The sequence below is a fragment of the Callithrix jacchus genome, chromosome 6, assembly GCF_049354715.1.
Source record: "Callithrix jacchus isolate 240 chromosome 6, calJac240_pri, whole genome shotgun sequence".
Taxonomy (NCBI): Eukaryota; Metazoa; Chordata; class Mammalia; order Primates; family Cebidae; genus Callithrix; species Callithrix jacchus.
The window spans coordinates 18,971,453-18,980,574 of record NC_133507.1 but is presented as its reverse complement, the minus strand read 5'-3'; the positions used below and the strand labels follow the sequence as shown (position 1 = coordinate 18,980,574).

Sequence of the window (9,122 nt, the reverse complement as noted above, 5' to 3'; positions counted from 1 at the left end):
TTCGGCGGGAGGGACGGGCCACGGGCGGGTAGGGCGCGGGGCCGGTGGGGGCGCGGGAGCCGTTGGGAGCTGCAGGGCCGGTGGGGGCCGCGGGGCGAATGGGAGAGTGGGAGCAGATGGGGGCTGCGGGGCCGGTGGGGGCTGCGGGGCCGGTGGGGGCCGCAGAGCCGGTGGGGGCAGCGGGGTGGGAGGGGGCGCGGGGGCCCTTGGCAGCTGCGGGGCCGGTGGGGGCGCGGGGGCCGTTGGAGGCTGCGGGGCCGGTGGGAGCGCTGGCACAGAGGGAGCTGCGAATCCGACGATCAGCGCGCGCGGAGCTGCAAGTCTGCGGCCGCGACGCCCCTCTTCCCGGATGGGTAAACTGAGGGCCGGGGAAAGCAAATAATTCTTTTGGCCGAGCTCCGGCTACGACCTCGCGGCCACGTGGGTCCCCAACGAGCCTCGCGGGGGTCGGGGGGGTGCCCAGCTAAGGAGGAGCCCCCAGCTGGGGAGGGGCCCAGGGTGGGTCGGGGCGGCGGGAGGGCGGATGGGGAGGGCGGCGGGTGGGCGAGGCGGAGGGGAAGGCGAAGGCGAAGGGCGAGCCGGGCCGGTCTCGGGGTCGCTGCGGTTCCGGAGGAGGCGGCGGCCGCGTGACCAAGGCTGGGCTCAGAGGCCCCTTCTTTACCCTTCGACTCCCTGCTTAGGTCTAAAGCCTCCGCCGTAGCCCTCCGTGAAGAGGAAGGGAAATCCCCAGGTGCTCCAGGCCACCTACAACCCACCAGGGTGCGCCTAGGGGTTGTGGTGCTGACTCCATGCCCTCCCTGGGGAACCACTGACACAGACTGAGGCCCCACTGCAATCCACTCTTGTTCTGGGAAGGGGTCTCCCAAACAGAGCCAGTGGGGTCCTTTACCCAAATGCCCCTGGAATCCCCAGCAGTGTGGTGGGCAGCCCCATCCCAGGTGGGCTGCGTCGTGGGGTTTTGTGACCTGAGTCCCACTCCTCCCTACCTCAGCCCTGGACTGCCCGGGCCAGGCGGTGCGTGGAGGTGGTCAGAGCCCTGGTCTCAGGCAGCCCTGAGGTCTGATGTGGCTTCCTCCCTGAGTCTCTAAACGCATGGGCCTTCCCGGCCTTAGTTAATCCACCTGTGAAGGGGAGGTTTGGACCACAGGGCCCCTCAACCCAGGTGTTTTGTTGTGGGAAGGTGGACGTGTGGGGTAGGGGTGGCCAGGAGGAAGTGGGGCAGCCTGTGTCCCACAGGAAGGCTGGCTGGCCCCACTGGGTGTGGGGGATCTGGGGAGGGGAGAAGGTGGATTCCCCTCTCCCTGTGGGAGGGTGAGCTGGCCCTCATCCACTCTCGGGCACGTTCTGTGGAGCCCTAGTGTCCCAGGCCACACTGTGAGTTCAGGGAGGCGATTCAGAACCCTGGGGCGCTTCACAGGTGGGGAAACTGGCTCAGTGGCTCCTGGCAGCCCAGCCCCTGCCCTGCACTTCCTCCAGAGCCTTCTGGGGAGTGGGGCGCCAGCTCCTTAACCCCCCACAGCCTTTAAGCTAAGGCCTCCAGCCCCATTCCTGTAAGAATTGTACCTAGGCATTCTGAGGACACAGTTCAGGTCCCCATGTCAGATGGGGCCAAGGCATTGGAACTGAGTCCATCCAGTTCCTGTGCTGTAGCTCTGGTGAGAGATCTGGGACCCTACGCTGGGACTCCTGGACAGTCCTGGAGCAGTGGCATGGACGGTGTGTCAGTGCACGGTGTGCCCTCGTCCACCCCCAGCCTGGGCGCCACCCTGGGTGCCTGTCACTCCTGGCCCTACAGTGGTCCCAGTCATATCTCGGAGGAGGCAAGATGCAGGTCCTCCACGAGCCTGTGTCTGGAAGCAGCCCCCAGCACTTCCTGGCTGACAAGAAGTCCTACTTCCAAGAACTACTCCCAGCCCCCAGCCCTGGTCTGGCCAACTGGGTGCGTGTCTCTTCCTGTGGTCTTCAACTCCCCTGGGCACTGCCACAGTAGATGTCAGGGCAGTATGGGGACATTTTTAGGAGGCATATGCCGTCAAGCTGTTGAACATGCTTCGAACTAGCTGTGTGACCCTGGGCAAATCACTTAGCCTTTCTGTGCCTCAGTGTCCTCATCTGCCTGGTGGAGCACACAGTAGGTAAAACTGAGCACCCATTATGTGAAAGTGACCACCCACTATGTGAAGCTGGCCACCCACTATGTGAAACTGACCAACCACTATGTGCCCCACCAGGATAATCACCTCCATTTGGCAGATAGGAGTTGCCAGCCAAGATGTGTGGCCCCACCCAGCCCATCTACTTCCCCCACCTACAAAGGCCTCTGCTCCTTTCCCCCTGTATGCCCTGCATTGGGTCGAAGAGGCTGATGGGAGGCAACTTCCTACTGGGGCCTTCAGAGGTTCTTGCAGGAGCGACAATGTCCAAGGCTCCCAGAGGAAGCACCCTGGGGTGATGCAGCTGTGGGTCTCAGAAGCCTGGGAGAAAGCCAGGGGCCTGCAGGGACAGTGTGTGCCCTGGCCCAGCCCCAGCCTTGTCCCTGCCCTTCTTACTCACTACTCCTTCAGAGCAGACGAATGAGTCCCAGGTTGTCCCTGAGCTCCCAGCCTGCCCAGCCTCACTGCATGGGATTGGGGGACCTACCCAAGGATCCCGTGGTCAGGGATGGAGCCTGGATCACACAGCAGCTTACCTGGCCATAGGTGCTCAGCTCTCCTGGCCACTGCCCCTCCCCAGCTCCTGGAGTCTTCTATTGGAGTAGAAAGCATCTTGCACCCCACATCTGAGACCAAGCAGCCTTTTCTTCCACGCTTGCGACTGTGCCTGAGATACGTTCTGGCATGAACGTTGTCAACCTTCATGGTTTTTGGTTTTGGTTTTAGTTTAGAAGAACTTAGGTTTTCTGGACTAAAACATTAGGCAGGGAAGAAATACATGAACCCATAGAAAGGCTGCTTTAGTTGAGGTGGGTTGAGGACTCGGCTTCTACACCATCAAGAAATTCACAGTGAAAGGAATGTGTGCAGGCTGGGCGCTGTGGCTCACGCCCGTAATCCCAGCACTTTGGGAGGCCGAGGTGGGCGGATCGCCTGAGGTCAGGAGTTCGAGACCAGCCTGGCCAACTTGGAGAAACCCTGTCTCTACTAAAAGTACAAAAATTAGCTGGGCGTGGTGGCAGGCACCTGTAATCCCAGCTGCTTCAGAGGCTGAAGCAGGAGAATCATTGAACTCCGGAGGTGGAGATTACAGTGAGCCTAGGTTGCACCACTGCACTCCAGCCTGGGTGACAAGAGCAACACTCCATCTCGAAAAAAAGAAAGGAGGCCGGGTGCGCTGGCTCACGCCTAGAATCCCAGCACTTTGGGAGGCAGAGGCGGGTGGATCACGAGGTCAAGAGATCGAGACCATCCTGATCAACGAGGTGAAACCCTGTCTCTACTAAAAATACAAAAATTAGCTGGGCATGGTGGCGCGTGCCTGTAATCCCAGCTACTCGGGAGAGTGAGGCAGGAGAATTGCTTGAACCCAGAAGGCGGAGGTTGCGGTGAGCCGAGATCGTGCCATTGCACTTCAGTCTTGGTAACAACAGCGAAACTCCGTCTCAAAAAAAAGAAAGGAACGTGTGCATTTTGCTCACCTGCAGAAAGCGCCCTCACCAGAGACAACCTGCATGCTGCCACCCCCAAAATCATACAGGATGGAGCAGCAGTTCCCAAAGTGGGTGCAGCTGGACAAGATGCTTTTAGGGGCTACCTAGATGAACAATTTTTAAACCAATAGTCATGAATTGTTAATATAAATTAACACATCCAACCATGATTTTATTGCTCAGAAGGAGGCTAAGTAAAAAGGTGAATTGATTTAAAGAAAAACACTAAGTAAATAATCACAAAGGTGGATCCAGAGGTGGTTTGTGCACAGCCTAGAAGCCCAGGAAGGAGCATGGGGTGTGGGAGGGGGAACTGGTCCTGAGGACCAAGGCTCTGACATCCCATCCTTCACTGCTGTTTCACATTCTGACATCGATGCCCCATTCCACCAGCACATGTTGCCCGCCCGCTGTGTGCCGGGTATGGATATGGTGCACCTGGTGCTACCCCCATGGAGGCACTTGGAGGGCTGCCTGGGGTCAGCACCACTGCCATGAGCCTCCAGGGCAGGTGGGCAGTGGGTGAGGCAAAGGCCGGAAGCTTTCCAGGCCCAGTGTGTGTGTAGGGAGGAAGGGAGAATGAGGGAGTGAAGAGCAGGTTGGACTTGAACTGAGGCACAGTTTTTACAGGCACAGAGATGACCGGGGAGAGGCTGGTGGTAAGGCCAGAGAATCACTGGGGCTGCGTCACTCGGGGCCTGTAGGTCATGGCAAGGACTGTGGGTGTCACCATTCATTTAGCCAACAAGTATTGGGCTCCTGCCTCGTGCTAGGCATGGAGGGGCATATGAAGCCACCAAGCCTTCCTTTGAGGTGCTCAGGTGTAGTGGCAGGCTTTTGAACACATCAGTAGCATTTTTCTCTTTTGAAACGATAGCTCTGTTGTCCAGGCTAGAGTGCAGTGTCGCAATCTCTGCTCACTGCAACCTCCACCTCCTGGGTTTGAGCGATTCTCTTGCCTCAGCCTCCTGAGTAGCTGGGACTACAGGCATGCACCACCATGCTGGGCTAATTTTGTATTTTTATTAGAGACGGGGTTTCGCCATGTTGGTCAGGCTGGTCTTGAACTCCTAACCCCAAATGATCCACCTGCCTTGGCCTCCCAAAGTTCTGGGATTATAGGCATGAGCCACCGAACCCAGCCTCAGTGGCATTTTCTAAGTGCTGTGACAGGTGGGAACTGGAGACTTAGGGAAGCACAGAGGGGAGGCAGGCTGCTGTGCATGACAAGGCAGTGACATTGAGCTGGGTTTTGAAGGATGAGTAGGAGTTTGACAAGAGCAAGGAAAGGCATTCCTGGTGATGGGAAGAGGATGAGCAAAGTCACAGAGGTCTGAAAAAGCCCAGATGATTTAGGGAGATGCTGGTCGCTGGGCAGCTGGAGCCTCAGTGGAAAAGAGGACAGGCCAGAGGGTCAGGTTCACAGAAGGTATTAAGGCCTAAGCCAGAGTCCAGGTTTCATTCTGCAGGCAGTGAGGGGCTGGGCACCAGGGTTTTTTTGTTTGTTTGTTTTGAGATGGAGTTTTGCTCTTGTTGCCCAGGCTGGCGTGCAATGGCATGATCTTGGCTCACTGCAACCTCCACGTCTCGGGTTCAAGCAATTCTGCCTCAGCCTCCTGAGTAGCTGGAATTACGGGCATGGGATACAGGGATTACCACCACACCTGGGTAATATTTTTTTTTTTGGTATTTTTAGTACAGATGGGGTTTCACCGTGTTGGCCAGGCTGGTCTTGAACTCCTGATGTCAGGTGATCCACCCACCTCAGCCTCCCAAAGTGCTGGGATTTACAGGCGTGAGCCATCATCCCCGGCTCAGGTTTGAATGGGAGAGTCACATCCACACTCTTAGGAAGAGCCCTCTGCTGATGTGCTGGGTGAGACTGGGTGACAGGGGAGGGCAGCATAGCTGCCACTGCCCAGTGGGTGTGGAGTGACCAGGCCTGGGCCGAGATAGGGGGCTGAAGGAGGGAAGCCATTTTGTGTGTTCCTGAAGGTGGGGACTGCAGAGCATGACTGTCTGTGCCCCCAGCCTGGGCTGGCCTGGTGCCCAGAGCAGGGACCTCTCGTAGGGCCAACTTTGGGCCTGCTGCACCAACTTGGAAGACCAGCGGCTTTGTCCAAAAGAGTAAAGATTCGAGCCAGCTGGGCCTATGGTCTGGATCCAAAGCAAACAGGAAGAGACCACGGTGGGCCAGGCAGGGCCTCTTTCTTTGTTTAGAAAAGGGATTAGGCCAGGCCGACTTGTGGGTCTTTGTGGTGGGAGGGGGCCGCAGACTCAATCAGGGGCATTTCAAAAGACCGCTCAGGGCAGGCATGGCGCCCCAGTGCCAGCCTAGGGGGTGCTATAAAGATGGCCTCCTTTGGCAAATTCCACCGTGATGGGAAGAGACTGGCAGTGTGTGCTGGGAGCTGCTACTCCATCCTGCCACGCCCAAGCTGGAGCCCTCAAGACACTTGATTTCTCATGAGTGCCCCTTGGGGCCATCACTCAAGTCTAATGGGGTGGCTGCTGGGCCCAGACCAAGGCCCCTTGGGGAAATGCGGAAGGCTAGGGGCACCCTCAGTCTCAAAGGTGGGCACCCAGCACCCCCCACAAAGACCCTGTGCTCAGACTCTGGCCTCCACACCCCAGATGAGAGGTGGCAGTCATTCGTCTTTTGCTTATGCCTGATCGAATTAATCCACGTGTCCCTTCAATTCACATGTGCATTTATTTCACAAGTCTTCCTGCAAGCTCAGGGTGGCAGGGGAAGCAGACGCCTGAGGCCCCCAGGGAGCAGAGCTGAGGGAGCAGGAAGGCATGTGGACCCTGGCATGCTTAGGCCTGACACGAGTGCTGCCCGCCTGCTGTGCTTGGAGCGGGCTCAGAAAAGGCAAAAGCACTTCTCCCGGGGCAGGTGTAGGGCAGGGACAAGCCAGGGGACAGAGGCCAGAAGGACTTTGGTAAGGAGTTTCTCCTTGGCTGACTCGTTTGTTCACTCGCTCAGTCCTTCGTGCAGATGTGCGTTCACGCGACATCTCCGTATTGAGCACCTACTGTGTGCCAAGCCCTGTGCTAAGTGCTGGTGAGCCAAGGCAACCAAGGCCCTGCTCTCACAGGGCCTGCAGTCGAGGACCCGAGTGATCACCACATAAATGGAAGGGAAAACTGAGCTGGGTTCTGGGACTTTGTAGAACAGGTTTGTGGAGCTGCTGGAGCTCACAGGAGCTCAACTCGGTCAGGAAGGTCAGGGTGGCTGCAGAAGACTTGTAGGATGGAGAGGAATTAGCCAGGGCAGTAGGGAAGAGAAGAGCCAGGCAGAGGGAGCAGCATGTGCAAAGGCCCTGGGGCTTGATGAAGGCCAGAGTGGCTGGAGCACTGTGAGAGGGGAAAAGGCCAGGAAATGGGTAGGCTGACTGCACCTGGGCTTGTGGGTCCCTTTAGGTCTGGGCTGGGCTGGGCATGGTGGATCACACCCGTAATCCCAGCACTTTGGGAGACCGACGCCAGCGGTCAGGAGTTCAAGACTAGCCTGGCCAACATAGTAAAATCCCGTCTCTACTAAAAATGCAGACCTGTTAGCTGAGTGTGGTGGTAGGTGCCTGTAATCCCAGCTTCTCGGGAGGCTGAGGCAGGAGAATCATTTGAACCTGGGAGGCAGAGGTTGCATGAGCCGAGATCGTGCCATTGCACTCCAGCCTGGGTGACAGTGAGACTCCATTTCAAAAAATTAAAAACTGGATTCTTCGAGTAAAAGGAAGGTTTTTTAGTAGTGGCATAAAATCCCATTTGTGTCAAGCAGGTTCAAGCAAGCCCGAGGGGAGGCAGGGAGTCCATAAGGGTGCTGTTGTGTCCACATAAATGATGAGAATGGCTTTGAGCAAGTGCATCGTGAGCTGCGGCAACGCGGGGGAACTGGATGTGGACTGAGGTCAGACAGTGTTGAGGTCTGAGAGACTGGGCTGGTGGATGGGGACAGTGACAGTGAACATCATTTTCCTCTAATGGTGTATTTTATTGAGTATGGTAAGTAATGTCTTCATTCCTATCAAGAATACCAAGAGGCAATTGTTGAGCTTTGGGTACGAAAGAAGGGAATGATTTTTTTCTTGAGGTGGAGTTTCGCTTTTGTCGCCCAGGCTGGAGTGCAATGGTGCAGTCTCAGCTCACTGCAACCTCTGCCTCCCAGGTTCAAGCAATTCTCCTGCCTTAGTCTCCTGAGTAGCTAGGATTACAGGCATGTGCCACCACGCCCAGCTAATTTTGTATTTTTAGTGGAGACAGGGTTTCTCCATGTTGGTTAGCCTGGTCTTGACCTCCCAACCTCAGGTGATCCGCCCGCCACGGCCTCCCAAAGTGCTGGGATTACAGGCGTGAGCCACTGTGCCCGGCCTTTGATTTTTTTTTTTTTTAATCATTCTACTGTTCGGTGTTTAATTTGTTTTCTCATTAAATCTGTTCAACAAACCTGAGACACAAAAACTGTTATTTATGAGGAGAGAGGTTCGGAAGGGTCAGGTTACCTGCTCAAGGTCACAGCTGGAAAGAGGTAAAGCCTTTAACAGAAAAGCAAAACAACTAATTTCACTTTATTCCGTCAACTGATAATGGAGGGAAAGATATTTGGCAAGAAGGGGCAGCGAGGGGAACCTGCAGGAACTCCCTGCTCTGGAAGAATGCAAGGGAGGCTGGGACCTTGTCAGCGAGGAGCCCCTGGCATCCTTCCAGAGATGGAGCTGAAGGAGTGACCCCAGTGTGTTCTTTATTTTTTTTTTTTGAGACAGAGTTTCCCTCTTGTTACCCAGGCTGGAGTGCAATGGCGCGATCTCGGCTCACCACAACCTCCGCCTCCTGGGTTCAGGCAATTCCCCTGCCTCAGCCTCCTGAGTAGCTGGGATTACAGGCACGCGCCACCATGCCCAGCTAATTTTTTGTATTTTTAGTAGAGACGGGGTTTCACCATGTTGACCAGGATGGTCTTGATCTCTTGACCTCATAATCCACCCACCTTAGCCTCCCAAAGTGCTGGGATTACAGGCTTGAGCCACCTCACCCGACCCCCAGTGTGTTCTTAACAGGAGCCGGGAATCGCATCACACTTCTCTGTGCCCCTCCCACCTCTTGCCTGGAGGAAGTCCTTCCCTGACTCTAACCTCAGTCCTGATGCTGTCCCACCTGCTCAGCTCTCAGGCAGATCAGTGCAATGCCACCTGGCTACCTGCTCTGCCCGCTGGGCCTGCAGCCCACAGCATGCCCTTCAGCCCTTGGGCCCGCTCCCAGGCCATGCGCAGCCTGTAACCAGACACTGTTTGTTTCCAGCAGGCAGCCTGAGCCCAGCTACACGCACTGTTCCTGGATCTCTCCAGAGCCGCAGGCGGAGCGCGCCCCTGATCAGTCCGTTGACCTTCGGCTGTTGGAGCCTGGTTAATTTTTGCCCTGTCTGCCTGCTGCGGGGCTCCTCCCTGTCGGGAATATAAGCCCGGCCCAGGGTTGC

The 9,122-nt window shown here is 56.6% G+C and overlaps 1 long non-coding RNA gene across 1 annotated transcript; it reads left to right on the top strand.

The window, feature by feature from the left end:
• The first annotated feature begins 223 nt into the window (after positions 1-223).
• On the top strand, positions 224-9,085 carry LOC144576590 (uncharacterized). The gene is made up of 3 exons (XR_013518690.1): positions 224-353; positions 681-759; positions 8,951-9,085. It is a non-coding gene; the product is annotated as an uncharacterized LOC144576590 (long non-coding RNA).
• The last annotated feature ends 37 nt before the right edge of the window (positions 9,086-9,122 follow it).